Source organism: Leopardus geoffroyi, chromosome B2, assembly GCF_018350155.1.
Source record: "Leopardus geoffroyi isolate Oge1 chromosome B2, O.geoffroyi_Oge1_pat1.0, whole genome shotgun sequence".
Classification (NCBI taxonomy): domain Eukaryota; kingdom Metazoa; phylum Chordata; class Mammalia; order Carnivora; family Felidae; genus Leopardus; species Leopardus geoffroyi.
Window position 1 is genome coordinate 46,204,675 of NC_059332.1, and position 23,128 is coordinate 46,227,802.

Genomic DNA, 23,128 nt, shown 5'->3' on the forward strand with positions numbered 1-23,128 from the left:
CAGAAGTTCTTGGACTTTTGCTTTCATAAATGGGTAATAATGGGTAGGGTTGGAGAGGACTTAAACATTGATGCTTTGACGACAACATGAGGCATACTTTTTACACACTAAACTATCTCTACTTTCACAGCTCCTTCTCACACAGTCTGACCTGTGAAGAGTATACGCCATTTTAGCAGAATATCAACACGTGCGCGCACACACAGCTAGAAGGGAACTTAGAGTTGACAGCAAATGGCAGAAATGGAAAAGCTACAGTATCTAATTTCAGACAAGTCTCTTCATTTTCCACACAGTTTAGACCATATAAACACAGTAATCATATGATTTGAGAAACACCAAAGTTTTTTTTATAACTTATGTGTCTTCACTGCTCGCCAAACCTAATATGTCCAAATTAATCTTATAAGGAACTAAAACTTTTACTATAATGCAGTTTTGTAGAAGTCCCCTTACAGAAAGAACCTAACACCCAACATGGCTGGCAGGGATTCTGGGAAATAGTTCCCAGCCCCCCCCCCCCCCCCCCCCCCCGCCAAGCACTTGTGAACAGGAGAGAGCATAAACAATTGAAGATATGAGTTTCCAATAGATAATTGCCACAAAAATTACTCATGGATGCACACACCGATTTTTAGGAAAACCCATGAAATCAAAAGATAATTTCAAGAGAATAGTTATCCATGAGAAGGGAGGGAGGGAGGTATTGACTTCAGAGTAGGTCTTCAGAAACCCTAGGCTGTGAAACATATACGAACATTTGTATAACTTATATGGCAGCTGCATGTTTGCCTAGGTTTCATAATTTTTAGACATTTTATAATTGAACAAAGGAGCAGCAATGCCATAAAGATCAGAATAAATAAGGCAGAAGCAACAAAAATATACCTCCCTGAAAGTTTTTCCAGGCTCTGTGCTAAAGATGCTTGGGAAGGGAGCTTCTCCAACCACATGATTATTACACCTATATATAGACTTGGCAGTCTAAGCTATAGAAACTCTTACAACACACAAGTGAATCATGTTCTTATTTTAGATCCTTGTGGCAAATATCTTCACTAAATGTCTTCCTGGAAAAGGTTTATGGCAGTAAGTTGTACAACATGATTGAGCTTACCTTTATACTTAAACGTTCTGTGAATTTGTTCATCTACGTGATGATACCTGGTTCTAACAACATGTAAGGTAAAAAGGGAGCCATTTTATCCCTTATTAAAGACGAGCAACCAAACTAACTCCCTCCCTGGTCACCCTATGTGCACATTGTCACACTGCTAATATAAGGTAGAGCAAGTGTTAACATTCAGGTTTTCTACCTTCCAGTGATTCAATGCTTCTTTAGAACATCATTTTGCAACCCCCCCCCCCCCTGCATTGGATATCTTCCATCAAAATACCTTTTTTTTTTTCTTTTTGTAAGAATATTTCAGTGACGTTAACATTACAATGAGGTTCCTATATTAGAAGGGCTTCCATTTCTTAGAGTTCCTGTAGCTATAAAGTTATGATTATCCACTTTGCTACAATTTCCCAGCCTGGATTCCTTAAGAGACCATGTACCAGCTTATTTTGAGATTGCAAATTGGGAAAGAGCACAAAATGTTTGTGGCAAATACATATATCTCTGAGCAAAGCCCTATGCCATGTACCTATTTTTGTTATCAATAAATGTGATTAAACATGATAAATTGACTTCTTAAATATCTTAATATGTACAAACCTCAGAAAATTTCCAGACATATATTGGTCAGCAGATATGGTCACCTTAGTGTATTGACCTAACAGCCTAGAATTAAAGATAAGTGGTAATAAAACAAATTTGTATGGAGTCAGATGCTTGCAAAAATCTATTAAATTCCTTGACCTTTCTTTCATAGCATATGCGGACCAATATCCGATTTATCTTAAATTTACCTTCTGTGTTCTTAAGTTTATTTGAGATAAAAAGAGTGCAAGTGGGGGAGGGACAGAGAATGCCAAGCAGGCTCTGTACTGTCAGCGCAGAGCCTGACATGGGATTCAGACTCACAAACCATGAGATCGTGACCTGATCCTAAGTTGGATGCTTAACTGACTGAGTCACCCAGGTACCTTTACATTTTTATTCTTAAAAACTTGTGTATATTTAAGATGTACAACATGATTTGATATATACATACAGCAAAATAACTATGGGCAAGCTAATCAATATACCCATCACATAATTACCAATGGTGTGTGTGTGTGTGCACGCACGTGTGTATATGCATTTGTGAGAGAGAGATACAAAGGACCTGAAGTCTACTCCTAGAGGTACTGTATTAAATGTTGGAAACTTTCTAATCTCAGTCATCCTGTATAGTAGATCTCTAGACTTATTCTATGTAACTGCCATTTTGAACCCTTTGACCAACGTATCTTCATTCCCCTACCTCCCACCCCCTGGTACCTACTGTTTTGTTTTTATGTATTTGACTCTTTTAGATTCCACACATAAGTGAGATCAAGCAGTTTTTCCTTTCTGTGTCTGGGTTATTTCACTTAGCATAGTGCCCTCCAGGTTCATCCATATTGTTGCAAATTTGTTCATCTGCAGCAAAATGCGAAGATGTCAACATTTTCAGTTTTGTTCTTCATGCTCTACTTCACCCTAGGTTGCCTAAATAGACTTATTCATCTCCTTCAAAATCACTAACTTCCTGTTGTTAAGGGGTCATTAATATACCGGGTTCTTATGCCAAGGGGGGAAATCTTCTATGAGGAAAAGAGGCTAACACAAGGCTAATTTTCTTATGCTAATTGGCTGTAAAAAAAAAAAAAAAAAGTGGACTGATGTATGAAATGTGGCTAAATTTAGTTGAGAAGCACTTAACGATAAATAACATTGTGATAACACAGGAAGAAATGCAAAATCAATGCATTTGTTCTATTAGTGGTATCTATTACTGCTTATTCTTATAGCAAATATCATTAGAACTTGCTTTCAACTAAGCTGTTTCTTTAGATTACATAATCCATAGAAATAATGCTTGATTGGTCTAGCAAACAATTATTCCTAACAAGTTTAGGACAAAAATGGTTTCTAACTGTATTCAGTATAATCTCTTGTAATGAAGAATTAGTTTCGAGTCTATCAAGCAATCCCTACTTAATTATATATAACAAAGTTATTCTTCAAAAAACCAAAACCCAAAAAAACCCCACAAAAAACTAGTTTCTATTCCTGTCCTTCCTATCTTCTTCTCTGACCCACCTAGATAACTGTCATATTAGTTTATCTTCTAAAATTTCCTTATTACATACATGACACACAAAAAACTATTATAGAAAGTCAATGGTATATTCTCGGATACTTCGGACACTTCATAAAAATTAAATGAAAAAATATATGATCATATGTGGATATATACTTCTCATAAATACTTCTACATAGTTATCCTGACCAAAGAATTGGTCTCTATGATTTTTGTTTTTGGAAGAATTTTTGACTTAAAATTTTTTAGATACTAGAAGACCATTTTTTCTTGTAGCTCTCTAATTTATATAGAGCTTGACTTGAAAGAATCGAAGTTTCTATAGAGCAGAGACTTTGTCATGCCTTTTGTTTTTAGATTCTTTAAGATACCAGCACATAGTAGGAACTAAAAAATGTTTGTCAGTGTTCTTTATGTTCAGAAGACACTGGATTATTTTCTCTCTGCTTCAAGACTGTGCTTTTATTGGTGAAGGGAGCTCATACCATAATCTTGACATCTCTCCCTTACTGTGCCCTGAGAATCTTATTTTCAATTAGTGATTTAAATAAAGCCATATGGGGTACTTCCAACCCTTACATTCTATTATATAGTGATGATCTCAAGGGTGATATTTGGAATTAAGATGGTTAGGTAGGGGGTGCCTGGGTGGCTCAGTAGGTTGAGCCTCCAACTTCAGGTCATGATCTCATGGTTGATGTGTTCGAGCCCTGTGTTGGGCTCTGTGCTGACACCTCAGATCCTGGAGCCTGCTTTGGATTCTGTGTCTCCCTCTCTCTGCCCCTCCTCTATGCGCACTTTGTCTCTCAAAAACAGAAATGTTAAAAAAAAAAAAAAATTGGATAGGTAGATGATCAACGGTCAGAATGACACCCATGTGTATGAAGAAATAAGGAGGACTATACGTAGAGAAAAACAAAGCTGACCCTGCAGGGAAAAGATTATGACAGGGACCATATGGTCCTATTCATCCAACAGACACTTGTCAGAACCTACTTTATACGGGCATTGTACTAGCTACTTAAGTCTATTAATGTTTCCCAACAATTATGACTCATGTCTTCTGAGAGCTGAAGTTCAGTGAGATGGGCACAATAGATACATAATAAATAGGTATATTCATAGAGTAAATAATAGAAATTCTCTGAAGGGCCAAGAAATCAAAAGGACTTGAAAGAATGTAACAAGAAGAAATACTATAGATAGGAGGAGGTTGGCAAGAACAGAACTCTTCTGAAAAAGTGCCCTTTAAGCCAAGAGAACTGCTTAGACAAGAATATGAAATCTTACTGCTATAGGTCTGCTGATGGCTCTCTGGGACCTGTTTCAGCCTCTTCACAGGGTCCAGGTGCATTGCCTCCCACTGCATTTTGGTAGATGGTTCTACTTCTGTTGAGACCAAAGAATTTTAACTGACATAAATTTGAAAGTTGAGTTGATAAGGAAATAAGATCTGTGATAATCATAAAAATGCATCATTTTGGCATTCTAACTTGAAATTGACATGAGCAGTTATGTCAAAACTGAATATGCCTATATTTTAATAGCATTATTTCCTCACAAATAGTTCATCTGAAATGTTAATTTTGTAATCGTTCTAAACTTGTAGAATTCTTGAATGCAGAAAAGACCTTAAGGAAATTGTCTCAATTTAAAGATAAGAAGGCAGAAAAATATCCAGGGAGTTCAGACTATAGAATGAATTGATAGCATAACCAGGATGAAGCCTAGAAGTCTGCCTCTTAAAGCTTTCCTAAAAGTACTAGTTAAGTAATGTTCTAAAAACATACAGATGTGCCTAAAGATATCAATGACTCCTCGATCATATTCCAGTTTTGGACCAAGAAACAAATGATCAGCAAAGGAACAACAAAAACTGTTGGGGAGAGGGGAATGTGACTATTAAGCTTCAGGCAAATTTCTCATGACACTGCTGGAATCTATTTTTGATCTTAATTTTCTTTTTATTGATTAGTACTGCTAAACTAGAATCCGATCATGCAGAACTGGAAATGCCAGCAATCACCATCTAGACTGGCTTTAAATGTGTGCTAAGCAGCAATGTACTCAGGACATGACACTGCATATAATATGTCATGGATGCCCCTAGGGCCAAATGATGGCATAAAATGATTACATCATCCTTTGGCAATAAAAGCTGGAGGACCTTGAGATCACTGCAGCGATACCTGGTGCCAAGACCCGGACCAACAACTCACTGGTCTCTTGAATCTCTTCTAAAGGTAGAACCCAAGAAAACTGCAAGCCCAGTTGAAATGGTTATAAATACTTGGTTTCTGGAGAATATAACAGTTTATCATTATTAGAAGGAAAAAAAACCTCAATATGCCAATTAGCAAATACTTAGTGGAACTCATTTAAAATATTTAAGCATATATACTTTAAAAAACATTGAACCAGAAAAATCTATTGAATATTAGTATTTATGGTAGGTGAGGACTCCTCAGGTAGGATTTTTGTTTCTAATCTAAAAGCTAGAAGTTTCTCAACCAAATGACTACTTAACAATTGACTACTGACGTGACCAGTATTAAGGACCAGTAGGATCCTTAGATACCTAAATCGGAGCAGTTCTAGGCCAGAAGGTAGTAAGAAGCAGAGAAAGGACTCATTTTCTTTGGACCTAAAACTACTTCTTGCTCTGCATATGTATCAAAACACTCATTTTAGTAACGTTTATGCTTGTGACTATGGATTAGTGATCTCTAATTGAAGTGTCCAACTCCTAAGCCTAGAGCTGCATAGCTGATAATTGAATATATATTTCCTGTTATGACTTTTTCTTGTCTCCATCAAATTTAATAACCTGTTTCTCCTTACAGGTTGCAAAATAGAATCACATAGAGACCTCAGAAAAAAGCCTAATGACCTTTTATGGTCTGTGTTTGGTCTTTTTAAGTAGAATGCACGTGAAGATACATCTGCAAGATTGTCTTTTAAGCTTCTCATTTCCACATAGCTAAATCTTCTAATACTCTAATTCAATCTTTAAAAAACACGTGGTTCAAGGGTCTTGGAACCATCCACCACTTGCCTGGCAATGTCAAAATACTTGGTTTTTTTATTAGCTGTCCTAAGAATTATGAATCCTAATAGGAGGGGAGACCAGCAATCTCCATGCTCATTTCATTGAGTTTTACATATTTTGGGTAACAGTCCTTAATCAAATGTTGGCTGAAAATATCTTCTCCCAGTCTGTGGCTTGTCTTCTAATTCTTATGTTATCTTTCATGTAACAGAAGTCTTTAAATTTAATGAAGTCCAGTTTATCCGTTCTTTCATGGATCAGGTCTCTGATATGGTATCTAATAGAGGAATCACCAAACCCAAGATCATCTAGGTTTTCACTTTTTCCCCCCAAGAAGTTCTATAGTTTTAAGTTTGTATCCTAGACCTATTGTTAGACCTTATAATGCTCAAAATTTAGCTATATCTGGACTTTTTTGTTTGGATGTCCAGTTTTTCCAGCAACATTTGAAGAATATATCCTTGCTTCATTGTATTATCTTTGCTTCTTTGTCAAAGATCGTATGGGGTCTATTTCTGGGCTCTGATTCCATTGATCTATTTATTTTGCCACCACTATTTTGCCAGTCTTGATTGCCATAGATTTATAGTAAGTCTTGAGGTGGGGAAATATTCCCTTTCCTTCGAAGATGAAAAAAGCACAACCTTTCCTTCGAAGATGTAAAAGGATAAGTGGGATGATGGGAAAGGAATGGTATTGAAAAGTTGAGATAGGTCTAATTAAATATGATTTAGAAGCTGTTTGTGGAAGTTTTTATGGACTAAATTTACCTGACTTAGAGGATGGGAGAGTCATGCGGCTGATGCAATAGAAATTGTGGCTTTCTAAGAGTGTTTCAAAAACTCCTGGAATTTCAAGAATGTCTGTAGGTATAAGGAACATGACTTCGGTTTATTCTAGACACTATTAAAAACAAGATTGGTCTCTAAACTGTGTTTGTGTGGCTTGTCCAGAAGCACAAAAAAAGTTGGGGGGAAAAAACAAGGTATTTTAGAATTCTTTAAGACTAAATGAAATTAAACAATTAAGTTTATTTTACTTTTGGGGGGGTAGTTTAAACAACAGATGTTATTATTTTTTTTCCCCACCATTCTGATAGGTAAAAGTCCAAGACGAAAATGCTGGCAGTGCTGGTTTCTTAGTAGCTTGCACATGGCCACCTCCTTGCTGTTTCCTCACCTAACCTTTTCCCTGTGCACTAACACTCCTATTGTCTCTTTACCTTCTAACACAGGACACCAGTCCTATTGGATTAGGGCCCCACCCTTATGACCTTCAAGGAAGTAATTATCTCCATAGTCTCACTGAGGTTTAGGGCTTCAACCTATGAATAGGGGGTGGAGGGGTGTCACAATTCATAACACTCTGCCTCATTCCCTTGCTTTGAAACTTTTGTTTTGAAAAATTTCAAATATAACCTATTGTCAAGTTAGCTAACAGTGTATGTAGTAGGTTGGCTTTATGAGTATATTCCTGTGATTCATCACTTACATACAACACCCAGTGCTCATCACAAGTGCAGTGCCCTCCTCCAAGCCCATCACCCATTTCCTCCTTCTTTAAAAAAAGTTTAAAAACAACTAAGATCCTAGAGAGGTCTTTTAGTGATAACTCCCTGCTCTAGGGAGTTAGATATACTATAAAACTATGGGTGGATTAGGAGATTAGTTATTTTCCTTCTCATGGTAACTATTCCTATATTTAGACATGCTTTTGGGAACACAAGTGGTTTCCTTCAGTGGTGGAATACACAATTTCTGCTGGAGGAGGATGGAAACAGACATGGGCCCAGAATAAGAGTGGCCAAAGCGGAATTAGTACCTAGAGATAAAAGATCAAAAAGCTCACAATCTGAATTTAGGGCTGGCTAAGGGTTCTTGTGAGCCAACAAACTAGCAATTCCAAGAGGACAAATGGATTGCCCTGTTGACATATTTTCTGGAGCCAAGACTGGAGATGCAAATAAAGTGATGGTGGTATGCTCTCCTTGTGCTTGCTATTGCTATGCTAGATAGGTTTTTTATATATATATATATATATATATATATATACATATATATACATATACACACATATACACACATATATGTGTATGTATATATGTGTATGTATATATGTGTATGTATATATGTGTATGTATATATGTGTATGTATATATGTATATTGGCTTGATGTAGACCATGAGAGCAGCTGGCGGTTTCTGCCTTTATGGGGTCTAGCCCATCATTTCTGCTGTTCAGACAATGGGTGTAGGGGGTCGACATCTTTTGCTTTAATTGCATCCAACAGACATGGCAAAATGTAGGAAACAATTAGATGGTGGAAAGATTTGAAATTCCATTTGAGGGAGATTGTATGCTCCATGTATGGGACTTTTACAGGGTCTCTGCAAGAACAGTTTTGAGTTCTTCATGTCCTGAGTCTCCAAAACATCCTCCGTAAATTTTGTCTAAAGTAGTAGTTACTGAGACTACCCTATAAGATCTCCAGGTTATGGGATGAAGATGAGTCAAATGAGAAAAAGGATAAATGGAAGAAAACTACTGATAAGTCTGTTAAACACAGAATAAAACGTGAGGTGGTTAATTTTTGGATTGGTGGTTTTTAATGTACTTGTAAGAATTTTTAAATATTTGAAATGTCCAATAAACAAAAGGACTTACAGATCTCAAAGGAAAACGAATTGTTCAGAGATCTGAAGTAAAAAGAAAAAATTGAAATCAGTAAGTTGGGGAAGTATTTTCAGAGTGTGATAATCAACAGATCAAGAGAGGTAAGACCTATTCACCAGAGATTGTGATATTCAAATACCCTCTCTTATATACACTTTGAGTTTCCCAAGAAACCTGGCTATTACTCCCTAAACATAACTTTTCCAAACATAACTATCCCAAAGCCACACAAAAGTGACCATATGAAATCAAGTTTTTTTTGTTTTTTTTTTTTAATGACATGTTCTGTTCTGCACAGCCATATGGGTGGATGCCAGTACGTTCTCTGCTGATTCTACATCCAGGCCTCTACACTTTCCCATAATGTCCTCCTCCTTGGGATTTAAGGTTATGGCTCTGTTTCTAATGAACTCCCTTCCTAGAGGCAAATCATTTCCGGAAACATGTCTCCCCTTCACTTCCCATCTCTCCTACTCTCTTGAGCTCCTTCCTTCCCAGTGAAAGATACAGGTTGGTTGTTTAAGTTTCTTTTCTCTCAAAACACCATTCTGCCTTCTATCTTGTTCCTGAGACTCAAGGTACCTACCTTTCTAAGGGAGACAACATCGTATGTTTCCAAAGTATGTTTATATCCCTGCCTATGCTATGATAGGTCCGGACCATTTTATTGACAAGGAAAGGTAGTCCTGTGGAAAAGCACCTACCAAAATCAGTTAATATTTCATCACTTTTTATTTTAAAATCAAAGGTTTTAGGAATACCGTGGTGGCGCAGTCGGTTAAGCAGCTGACTGGCTCAGGTCATCTCGCGGTCTATGGGTTTGAGCCCCACATCAAGCTCTGGGCTGATAGCCCAGAGCCTGGAGCCTGCCTTGAGTTCTCTCTCTGAACCCCCCCCCCCCCTCTAGTGCATTCTCTCTCTCTCTCTCTCTCTCTCTCAAAAATATCAAAAATTTAAAAGTTATAAAGGGCTTTAAAAGTCTCAAGTACATCACTTGAAGGAGAACTCAGTAATTGTATGATATTGTTGGGAAATTTGGGAACAATTTTCTGTCCTTGATACTAGTACTGAGAATTAAAACATTGTCAGAAATATCCTCAGAAGATGAAGAGTCTACATTTTAAAACTTGATGATGATCTAGTAGTTTGAGATCTATCATTCTAGAAGTGTTGCATAATTCAAAAGCAATTGCCTGAGGCAAAATTTGGAGGTAATCAGAATTTGATCCTTACCATCATTGCTCACCCTCTTTCCTTCAGAGGCCTCTTCATCTTCCTTTTATTCCTTGGTCCCACTGTACCATGTCTTTGGGGGCTTATCCTGTATTTTATTCTCCATTTATTTTGCCTCTGTTCTCATTGACTCAAGTGTTCTAATGAAGTTTTCAAATGCTACCACCATTGTGTATTAACACCTTTATGAGGTGTCTGATGCAATTTTGAGATTCAATGAAATTACCATAAAAGAGGACAGATGTGAGATCTTTGGGTGAAATTGCTTAGCACAAATTCTGTGATGGGAAATACTTTTTTTGTTCTTAAACCCTTAAAACAACATCTGATTCTATAACTTGTATAATCCTCTGTAGGTAAGGATGACAATTGTTACCTATTTCCTGTGTATTTAAAAACTTCAATTTCAACTACAGCTACTTGTGATGTTATTAGTTGATTAGTATTCACAAGACCGTGAAAATGGATTTTGGCCAAAAGTCAATTTAAGTGAAGAACCTCGAATTTTACATATATTTAGGTGTTACTATAGACTTAAATCCATGAAGTCCTAGTCACTTATACAGTTGGAACTAAACATATGAAGTGGCAATTCTTACTAATAAAATTTAATGGCCTAAAAGTAGTAACTGTTACCTTCACCCAATAGATAATATAGATGGTATTATATACAGCAGTGAAAAAAAGGAAATACCTCAATTTTAAGGTAGAAAACTTTAAAAGGGAAAAAGTAGCTTTTAAATCACCTTTGTTTTATGGTTCAAGACCTTTTCATTAAACTTGTAAAACACGATTTCACAATATTAAAAATAATGAAACTTGAATTCCATAAGACTGTTATTTAAAATTCTTACCTTGAGAAATATGTCATTATAGTTTCATGGTCTATCAAGAATTCCAATAATGGGATTTCTTTACTTGGGGGCCATGAGTAAACCAAATACCAATTATGAATTATAACATTCTATACACATATCGCGGCTTATTTTGATAGGGAAGATACATTAGGCTGGCAGATTTCTTTTGAGTAGCTCCTATAACCGCACCCAAAAATATACCTAAATGCAATAAAATTCCCCCAAACCTTTGAACTTCATAAATTTTCTCAGAAACATTTTAAACTTAACTTTGAAATTCCTTGAATATATTCCCGTTCAGTCTCCTTTTCATTAAGAAACCCATAAGTTCCTAAAGTTAGGCATTTGTTCAAAAAACATACATGTAAATCTTAGTTTTGCCAACTGCTGATACTTCAACTTCAGTCTCTCCCTTGCTATAACCTTCCACTTAGAAGGGTGTAAATGAAAACATGAGTCCTTTAAACTGTGCAAATCCAGTTTCCAGGATGTTAAGTCTGATTCCTGGTTACTAAGTGAACACTGTCAATATACCTTTAAAATTGTATTTAGGTGTAAATAGGTGAATTAAGAATTTTTAGCTTGCTTTTAAAAACTATACACAAAAATGGGCAAGGGCACCTGGGTGGCTGTCAGTTAAGCGTGATTTCAGGTCATGTCATGGTCCCAGCATAGTGGGATTGAACAACCCCCCCCCCCCAACCCCCGCATGGACCATGTGCTGAGCATGGAGCCTGCTTAAAATTCTCTAACTCCTTTTTTTTTTTTTTCTCTCCCCATCTCTGTCCCTCTCCCCCCTGCCATATGCTTGCTCACTCTTGCTAGCTCTTTGTTTTTTTTTTGTTTTTTGTTTTTTTGTAAAAACTATACACTAGTCATACTGTAAAATAATTTCTGGCTGTAACCAAGCGGCTAGGTGACTAACGTTGTTTAAAAAAAAAAAAACAAAAACACCAGAGCAACAACAACAACAAAAACCTTAGGGTGTATTTAACCTTGAGACTGCTCTCCTTTAGAAGCTAGACTGAGAGGGGAGCCTGGGTGGCTCAGTCGGTTGAGCTTCTGACTTTGGCTCAGGTCATGATCTCACTGTCTGTGAGTTCAAGCCCCGCGTCGGGCTCTGTGCTGACAGCTCAGAGCCTGGAGCCTGCTTCAGACTCTGTGTCTCCCTTTCTCTCTGACCCTCCCCTGTTCACGCTCTGTCTCTGTCTCAAAAATAAATAAACATTAAAAAAAAAAAAAAAACTTCAAAAAAAAGGAAGCTAGACTGAGATACAATGTCTACCATCTTCAAACTTCAGAATACCCAGAGAATAGAACAGTGACCAGAGCCACAATGCCACTTCTGTAGCTATCAGGTCTTATAGATTCAGGGTTTCGACAGATCTAGGCACTGCTAGAGCTATAGAAAAGTGAAATACAAGTCCTTCTGAGGAAGGGAACTCAGCAATATATACAAATAAATATCTCCCCCCCCCCCCCCCCGGAAATACTAAATGACCTAAGTGCTAAAACAGGGCTGTGCTAGATAAGAAAAGCATCTGACTTAAATTGGGCCAAACCAAACAAAATGAAACACTACCACTAATAAAGGATAAATACAGCACAAACGTGGAAGTATAAGAACTGTTATGTTGATGTATACAAAGATTTTTAAAAACCACAATTAGATATGTTTGCTAAAACAAATCCATACCTTTTGTATTGGAGGTTGACATGTAAAAATATATTCAGAATTTCATGAGGGTTTCTTCATTTCTGCATTCTTTCATCCTTACACTTCGCTTGAAGGTAGTTGATTCATAGAGGCCTCTTGCCTCAGCAAGGTGTGAAATGAATGTTTCAGAAAATCTGTTTTTTGCTTTTCAGAACCCTTCCTGCACTTATCAGGGTTATGTAGTTAAGAAAGGAGAGGAAAATTTGCCTTAAATTAGGAAGGTCAGGAGGTCTACAGGCACAAGAGTGGTTAGTGACCCCTAGTCCTCTCACGCCCTGCATAGCTCATTAACCAGAGCCTTGTATAATGAGTAGAGTATAAAAGTTCATGGCCTTATGGTACTGTAAGGGAAGATGGACTTCAAACCCACTCAAATGACCCTGGGCAAAAGGAATTTCAGGGAATTGGCATAGACTGAAGAGCTGGTTGGAATGGGAGTAGCCCTGGAGAATGTGCTGTGTAAGACCTGCAGAATCCCGAGGGTCCAAAGTGAATTTCCCACCATCTCAGAGGGATGGGGCCTTAGCATCAGATGGAGTTTTCAACAAAAGTAAAACACTATAATACTTTCTGTACACGTGTTTTAAATAATGTTCAAATTCTTATATAAATACCTCTGCCTATCCAGATCTAGAAAGATGTAGATAAGATGGGGATTGTAGATATGTCAACTTGGATATAAAATCTAGATATCATTGCTATTCTCATTTATGTGTCTTTAAAGGTCTTGAAGTACAAGCAACGGCATATATGCAATGTAAGTCTTAACATTGTCTATTGATGTACATTTAGTAGACTGCTCTAGAGTCCCTGAAATCATAAAACTTAAGTGGTGGTGATAACCCCATAGGGCTTCCCACTTGATTTAATTTTGTCCTGGTGTTTCCCCTCTCACTCCAGCTGGCTGAGTATGACTAAGGTGCCAAGTTTCCCTAAGAATAGCCTGTATTCCTCTGGTTTGTGTGGGATCTGAAGGACGAGAGCCTAGAACAAGTCCAGGCACAAACCCATGACTCAATGGCACAAGTTCTCAAGTTATCTTCCCTAGTTTTACAGGTCCCTTATTGTTGTATAGAGTTCCTATTAATTGACTCTTATCAGGTATGGAATTTCTCCTTTTTAAGCAAATTATCCCCAACTTTCTCTTTCATCCAAGTTAAATTAGAACAACTATTTTGGGTTCCATTTTCAACCAATTTCCATTTTCAAGAAAATTGTCCTAGTACAGTGCAAAGTATACTAAGCAAACAATTCTGAAATTTGTTCTTTTAGCCCCAACTCCACTATATGCTAAATTTATGATCTTGGATAAATTACTTAGCTTTCTGAGACTCAGCTTCCAAATCAATAAACTGCTGTACAAAAGTGAGTTATTATCATCGTTACCTTGTATTGCCATCCATTATCAAATATAAATTAATTCCAGCCAGATTCTTGAGTTCTGAATCTACTGTTCAGACTTGACACTTGAAGCTGCATCTTAACTGAGAAAAAAAATTAATTCCTTAAAGCCTAATATTTACTTTAAATCCATTTGTAGTTTTAAAACTTCTGGTAGTGTTGAGGGCCACCTCTCTTACAGACACATTGAAGCAGTGTTGCCTTATGTATAAGAAGTGTTTTACTAATTTTTGTGGAAATAGTAACCCTAAATTGCATTGAGGAATAAATAGAAGTTATCATACCGCATAGCTGTGTCTGAATAAAACAATTAGTTAACCTAAAGATATTTCTCTTCTAAAAATGGTTCCAAAGAAATCTGAATCCAGTAAATTGAAATGACTTTATCTTGCAGGCATGTAAAGAAATTTCACTTTTAAACCACTGAGATCTTAAATGTTCTTAAATATCAGTAAAATTATCAAAGTTTTACCAATAGGTAAAAACTGAACAGGAATAAAAAAATTTTCCAGAAATAAGGTACATGCATAGAAGTAAAAAGGGTCATGATTGGCTGATGACTTATGCTATAAAAGCACTTCATACAAGATGTGAAGTGATGTAAAAAATTTGTTTTATTGGGTAAAGGAAACCATAATACTAAAGTTTATGAGCACCTTTGAATTGGTGTTGCTTTGTGTAATTGTTTCTGCACTTTACATTTGCAAGTATCTAATGTGACCATCATTCCATATATTAACTTATGTCATAATCGTAGCAAACAGTGTAGGAGTTTTTGTTTTGTTTGGTTTTTTGCCAATCTGGTATTGTTATTGCTTTTAGAATTTTCTCCATAATTTCTGCAGGATCTAGCACTGCCTTGAGTAAAATCTTGTCTTATTTTACAAATGCAGGAGGACTTTGAGTACTTAAAATTGCTGAAATATTCACATTAAAAATTGCACATAAAAATGTGTATCTCCTGGAATCTTCACAAACTGGTGAAGTGAGCATAAGACTAAAATAACAACAAAAAACAGATCATCACCCTCGCACCAGGAGCCTCCTTATGTCTTTGATTAACTTTGTTTGGGTTTGGTGGCAACTGAATCCATAGATTCCTGATGTCTAGATTAGTTTGGACTCTTCCTGTACTTTATGAAACCAAATGCCTACAGTATGTGCTTCTCACTACTTTCATCAACAGGATCTTAATTCATCCATATAGTTGTACGTAGTGGGAAATCCTATAATCTTACTGTTTTATAATGTATGAATAGATCACACTTTATTCTGTTGAGCATTTGATTAGATTCCAATTTGGGTCTATTATGAATAGTTCTACTTAAACTAAAAGTAACATGGGGTGTATATGGAAAAATCTCGAGTATATGAAATTGCTATTTTTGTAAATCACAAACAGTTGAATATTAACAATTAGATAAAATATAATCCAGTGTTGAGAAAAAATTTTGGGGTCCTATTGTACACATGGTTGAGTAGAGGTTGTCAAAGGGTTTGCTAAAGTTGTACAAATTGCCTGCCTTCAAGCCATGTATTACTGTCGGGTTGTTTCATAATATTGTTTATTTGCACACAAGTGTGCAGGGGAGGGGCAGAGAGGAGAGAGAGAGAGAATCCCAAGCTGGCTCTGTGCTGTGAGTGTAGAGCCCTATCTGAGGCTCAGACTCACAAACTATGAGGTTATCATCTGAGCTGAAATCAGATGCTTAATCAACTAAGCCACCCAGATGCCCCGACAATATTTCTAATTTTATGTATTCTTTACCTATTCTAATAGGTGTAATGTAATCTCACTGAGGTTATAATTTGTATTTCACAATAAAATTAAACTCCTTTATGGTTATTGACAATTTGGATATCTCTTCCCCACCTGTTTTTCCATTTTTCATTGGGTTCCCTCTGGATTTTTGAGTTTTTGGTGAATATGCATACATGTATATTCTGAATACATGGAGTGCTTTGTCAGAAATATGTACTGAAAAAAAAATTTCCTCTCCAGCTATATAAGTTGCCTTTTCATTTGCTTAACGATGTTTAATGGTCTTATTTACCATTTTTCTTTCATGGCTAGTCTTTTCAGATCTGACTTAAGATTTTGCCTATTTAAAAGTCATTGGGTGTTCTATCTTCTAATAGCTCTAATTTTGTTCACGTTTAAATCCTTGATTCATGTGCAATTTTTATGCATGAAATGTAGGGACCTATATACATTTTTTCCAATCTGAATTATCTAGAATCATGTATTGACAAGCTCACACTTTATCTGAACTGCAATGTTGCCTTTGACATAAACCATATATACATACGTATATATATACATATACACATGTGTATACATATATATGTATGTGTATTTCCTGAACTAACACTATTTTAAAGGTCATAAGTGGTAATAAGACTTCATCCTTTGAGAATAGACTGAATATTGGTAAATATTCACATCTTTTAGAATCTATGTCTATGGTAGGTTCCTATGAGTAAACTGGATAAAAGTTAAAAATATAATTTGTTAAAGTACCAGATGAATACAGAATATGGTGTATAAACTTCAGAAGTCAGTCTGGAATGAAGTTTCAAAACTATTCAAGTAGTATTGTTGGCATTGAACTAGCATGAGCAAATGATACTAGCATGTTAGATGATTCCGTTTTATAACTATATCATACTAACAGCTCTCAAAGCTTATATTATCTGTTTCAATGTTAGCAATTCAAGCAATCTACAAGCCAGATTTATAGTGTCATTTAAAATAGTTCTAAATCTATCCTATAAATAGAATTCTGCATTTATTGATGCATCTGCAAATACTGCTATATATGAGCTCATTTGAGTGTTGGAGACTTCTTACAATAAACATGTGTTTGTTTTACTTACCACAAAATTGACTTATTCTTTACCACTACTTTTTCATTTGTCTTTCTTACTGTAACTTTTTTTTTTCATAATCCCGCACTCAACGAAAGCTCTGAGGTTGTAATCAGTAGCAATAAATATAATTTTATGTTGACTTAACCTCAGAGTTGACTTTTAAAGTATTGAATTTTAGAATGGTACATTGTAAGAAAATATATAGGAAAACAGCTGGTCAAACATCAGAATAGAGAAAGAGGGGGGAATGAGATACATTAGGTCTTCATAAAAAATTGTTATGAAACAGTTGTTAGCAAAGCTTTTTTTTCTTCTCACTTTAAAAAAAAATTTTTTTTTCAACGTTTATTTTTGGGACAGAGACAGAGCATGAACGGGGGAGGGGCAGAGAGAGAGGGAGACACAGAATCGGAAACAGGCTCCAGGCTCTGAGCCATCAGCCCAGAGCCTGACGCGGGGCTCGAACTCACGGGCCACGAGATCGTGACCTGGCTGAAGTCGGACGCTTAACCGACTGCGCCACCCAGGCGCCCCTCTTCTCACTTTCAAAACCTTTTCCATGTTGAAAGTTCTGTCAAATTCTTTGAGATATTGGAAGCATTTATTTGCCATGCTTCGACTTTATTCCTGAACTCCACAGAATAGTCTGGAAATCTCAAAGTTCAAGGAAAGTTCCCGCACATAATGAAGAGGAAGCTTTCTAAGCGTGGTTATAAAATAAGATACCCAAGCAGTGCATTGATACATACAACACATTGATCTTTGTCCACTGGCCTAAATTCTGTTCTTCCAAGAAGAGTGAACATACTCAAACACTTGATGAGGCATGCGAAAAATAAAAAAATAAAACCCCAAAAAACAAAACCGATGCAGTTTGTTTTTCCTTCAGGCGTGAAAGATCCTTCTGTATTTGGTGCAGAGGGGGACATGTAAGTGATCACAGTTCTTTCACATTTTATGGTGACTTTCACTAGCTTTATCTTGGGAGAGACCCAATAGAATGAAAAACATGACATTTGTGTTTATATAATTATTTGCTCAGATAAAAACACTTAGGATTACTGTATGTTGTGTGTGTTGTAAAACCCTTACCCAGTAACTCAAATCAATATATTTAGTTCATTCTTTACCTATCAAGAGTAAGTGGATTGATCTGATTAGAATTTAGTCCTCTCCATTTCCTTCTTCACTGGCCCCAACTTAATAGATCATGGGAGTCTAGCTATTAGTCCTAATGTGTATCCATATGAATCTTGTATCTTTATTTTCTTATTTCAAAAATCATAAGTGCTGGACATTGGTAATGATGCCACAAAAGGTAGTGGGGGTCCATTACGTGAACTGAAAACCAGACATGAAAAGGAAACTGCATGATGTCACTTATATAAATCTATATAAGGCAAACCCATAAAAGAATATAGTGGTGGTTACCTGGGACTGGGAGGTGGAAAAAACAGATGTCGGTCAAAGGTTATAAGGTTTCGTAATAGTCCAGAGATCTCAAGTACAACATGACTACAGTTAATACCTTATTGAAAACCAGAAAATTGTTAAGAATGTATATATTAGGTCCTCTTATACCACACACAACACACACAACACACACAACACACACAACACACACAACACACACAACACACACAACACACACAACACACACAACACACACAACACACACAACACACACAACACACACAACACACACAACACACACAACACACACAACACACACAACACACACAACACACACAACACACACAACACACACAACACACGGTAACTGTGTGAAGGGGATTAATATGCTAATTTGACTATTTTTTAAATTTATTTTTATTTTCATTTTTATTTATCAAATCATGTTGTACATCTTAAAATAGAACTTATACTTATCAAATAAAGCACCAATCTCCTTTAGAGAAATAATTTTTCCTCATGTTACTTCAGAAATTTCATTAAACATTAAAATTCTGTGGAAGAAACTAGCTTGTAGTGTAACCTAAACTTCATATAACAAACTTAAATTTTCCAAAAATTATAATCAATATCATGGCTCTAATTTGTAATCAGAATCCAAAAGTAAGAATTCATTCAGTTCTTTTCCTTTCATTTATTTTTCATAAGTGTACTCTAATCTCCATGCCCTATTGTCCCATTCCCCCCACCCATCTACTCTCTGGTAACCATAAGTGTATTCTTGATAGTTAAAAGTCTTTGTCTTGGTTTGTCTCTTGCTTTTTTTTCCCTTTGCTCCTTTTTCTTAAATTTCACATATGTGTGAAATCATATGGTATTTGTCTTTCTCTGACAGACTTAGCATAATACTTTCCAGCTCTATCCATGTTGTTGCTAATGGCAAGATTTAATTTTTATGGTTGAATAATTTATTAAATACATTATATATATGTATGTATGTATACACACACATATATACATAACCTTTATCCATTCTTCTATCAATTGACACTTGAGTTATTGCCATAGTTTGGCTATTGTAAACAATGGTGCCATGAACATAAAGGTACATATATCCCTTTGAATTAGTGTTTTGTATTTTTGGAGTAAATACCCACTAGTGTGATTCCTGGATAGTAGGGTAGTTCTATTTTTAACTTTTTGAGAAACTTCTATCTACAGTGGCTGCACGAGTTTGCATTGTCACCAACAGTGTAAAAGTGTTCCTTTTTCTGCACATTTTCACCAGCACCAATGTGTGATGTTGAGCATCTTTGTATGTATCTGTTGGCCATCTGTAGGTTTTCTTTGGAGAAATGCCTGTCCATATCATCTGCCCACTTCTTAACTTATTTCTGAAGGACTCCGTTGTTTCAGGTCTACATCAGAACCACAAGCCAAGGAGTGCGTTTCACTTCTTCAAAATATTCCTCCTGTTCTATATCAAACTTGAAAGGTGACAATACAATTTTAGGACAAAAGTTTTCTTTCTTATACAAAGTGAAACTTCAACTAAATTCTTAGATTTTTAGTGAAGACTGCTTCGTAATACTGAATTAGAAGTTTCTAAGACCCTGTCCTGGTTTCTTCTCTGCCTTTAGCTTGGTTTGCTTTCACAACTTCTTGACTTGCAGGGAAAAAAATGAGTGAAAACAATGTATCGTTATTATTTAACACACTTACTAATAAAATTGTTTAAATGACTTTATTACTGAACTTGGTGTTTCAGAGATAAACAGATAAACAATATGACTCAATTAAAATCCAGGAGCTCTACCATTATCTGTTGCCTTTCAAAGAACTTTCTAGTGTCCCAAGACTTCTGAACAGTATACCCTGAAACTTGATGAAGCACTGAATTGGTCACACAAACTTTTTCAGTCTAAAAGTTACAAGCCACTGTGTGGCTCAGTCAAGTGTCTGACTCTTGACATCAGTTGAGGTCATGTCATGGTTCTGAGATAGAGTCCCAAGTCAAGCTCAATGCTGAGAGTGGAGCCTGCTTGGGATTCTCTCTCTACTCCTCCCCTGTTTGCTCTTTCTCTATCTCTCTCAGCTTTAAAAAAAAAAAAAAAAAAAAACGTACATAATACTAGATGTAATTCAAGCATTCCTCAGATATTTTTATCTTCACTTGATTCACTAGGACTATACTAAGAAGCAACAGTCTTATAAATGAGCAAATGGTTGTCTTTATTCACAATGTTCAGTTGCCACAATGCACTTTTTCTAGTTTCAACATCATTGGGAAGCTGTAGGAGTAAGAATAAGGCTGAGAGCTGAATATGGATTTTTATATTAGGGACTGATCTCTAGAAAGGATGTCCTGTCAACAGCTATTATGTAGACCCTCTCAATTAAAATACATATTAAGTATCTGCCAAATCATCCAGACACATGGATGGATTTTTAAAGTCTCTACCACTTTTCTAGATATCCCCCAAAGTTACTTCCTTTGTTTTTATTTGCCATTACTGCTCTATTCTCTATTTTGAACCATTCCCAACTAATCAGCTCACATTAGCAAACATCTGAATGTCTACTCTGTGTGAGGCTCTGTTAAATACTATGAAGAATTTTTTTTAAAAACAATTTAAAGGTTTTATTTTTGGGAGAGCATGAGCAGGCAAGGGGCAGATACACAGAATCCAAAGCAGGCTCCAGTCTCTGAGATGTCCGTACAGAGCCCAGTGTAGGGCTTGAACTCATGACCTGAGTCGAAGCCAGACACTTAACCAACTGAGCCAACCAGGCACCCAACACTATGAAGAATTTTTAAAGATTAAATAATACATCGTCCCTTATAGCAATGAACTTAGTCACATTATAATTGTTTCAGGTAAATATGGATCCTGTTTTATGGACTTCATTTCAAAGAAATTGGTGATTCTGATAACTGGTAAGGGTAGCAAGACTGTGTGTATATACATATGTATGTATATATACTTAAGTATAGTTGACCTACAATGTTGCAGTAGTTTCAGATACACAACATAGTGATTTGAGAGTTCTGTATATTACACAATGCTCACCATAAGTGTGGTTACCATCTGTCACCATACAAAGTTATTAAAATATTGACTATATGCTATATGATGTACTCTTCATCCTTAAGACTTATCTATTTTATAACTGAAAGTTTCTTATTTCTAAGAAAACATACAAATTGCTCTTTGGCCCTGAGGTTGGGCTTTGCCATATAACTTGCTTTAACAAATGGAAAATAAGTGGATAATTCTCAAGTAGATGCTTTAGAAAACACAATGTTTCCACCAGCCCTCTTGATCTGGTCTTCTTCCATATTAGCATTACTTCACAGGAGTGTTCCTACCTGGGAACCAGGAAAAGAAGACCCATGTAATAGGTTCAACCCAAGCCCAGAACAGAGGTACCATAGCTGTTCCATAGCTGTTAATACACAACATGAGCAAGAAGTAAATACTTGTTGTGGAGGTCACTGATGGATAGTCAAACCTGAAAAGTCCAGATGATACTTTATTAGTGCATTATTGCTATGAGACATGATTACATTAAAACAATCCTGGTAAAAATTAATCAGCTATTCCAGGACTCTCTAGTGTTAGTGATGGAGGTATAACCCTCCCCCCAACCACCATTCCTCATCCCCAGCCAAGATCTTAACAAAGCAAAAGGATCTCCTTCAGATCAGTCTCCCATCTTGCTTTGATGTCCAGAGTTACTAGACCGTGGGCTACTGCTCCAAAGAGGGGTGGACGTTAATAATTTTATGAACAAATGGAGTTTATATAGTACAATAGGTGACCTAAAACTAGATGTCTTTGTAACTGTTAGGACCATTTCAGTAGCCAGAATATTCTATGGAAATAATTTTCTTAATACGGAAAATGTTTTATTGTATTTTTAGAAGGTTTTAGATTCACAGAAATACTGAACAGGCAGTAGGGCTCCCAAATATACCCCTATACAATTTACTTTAATACTATCTTTTGTGATTATCATGGTAGTTTTTTCACAATTAGCTAATATCCATGCATTAGTAGTAGTAAAAGTTCATGCTTTATTAAGATTTCCTTAGTTTTTATCTAATGTCCTTTTGTGTTCCAGGAATTCATCCAGGATACCACACTACATTTAGTAGGCATGTTTTAGGCTCCTCTTGGCTGTAACAGTTTTGCAGACTTTCCTTGTTTGGAATAAACCAATATTATAGATGGCTATTGAAATTTATTATGCTGGCATCGTGAATTTTGGGGAAAATCACAGATAAGCTTCTATCTCATCACATAATTTCAAGAGTATATGATTAATGTGACTTATAGCTGTTGTTGACTTTAATTACCTGGCTAAACTTGTGCTTATAACATTTTTCCCACTGTCAAGTTAATCTCCAATTCCCCCCGCCCCCCACCCGCCCCTTCCATACTAGACTCTTTGGATAGAAGTAACTATGCACAACTCATTTAAAAAGTGGGAATTTTTGTTATGCCTCTTCAGAGTATCCACATACTTTCTTTGGAATTCTCCATTGGATATTTGTCTCCATCTATGAATTTATTTAACTACTTATTAGTCTAGATTTGAGGATACTTATATTTTGGGTCCTAATCTAATATTCCCATACTATTCTCAGTCAAATGGCTCCAGATTTGGCCAATGACAGC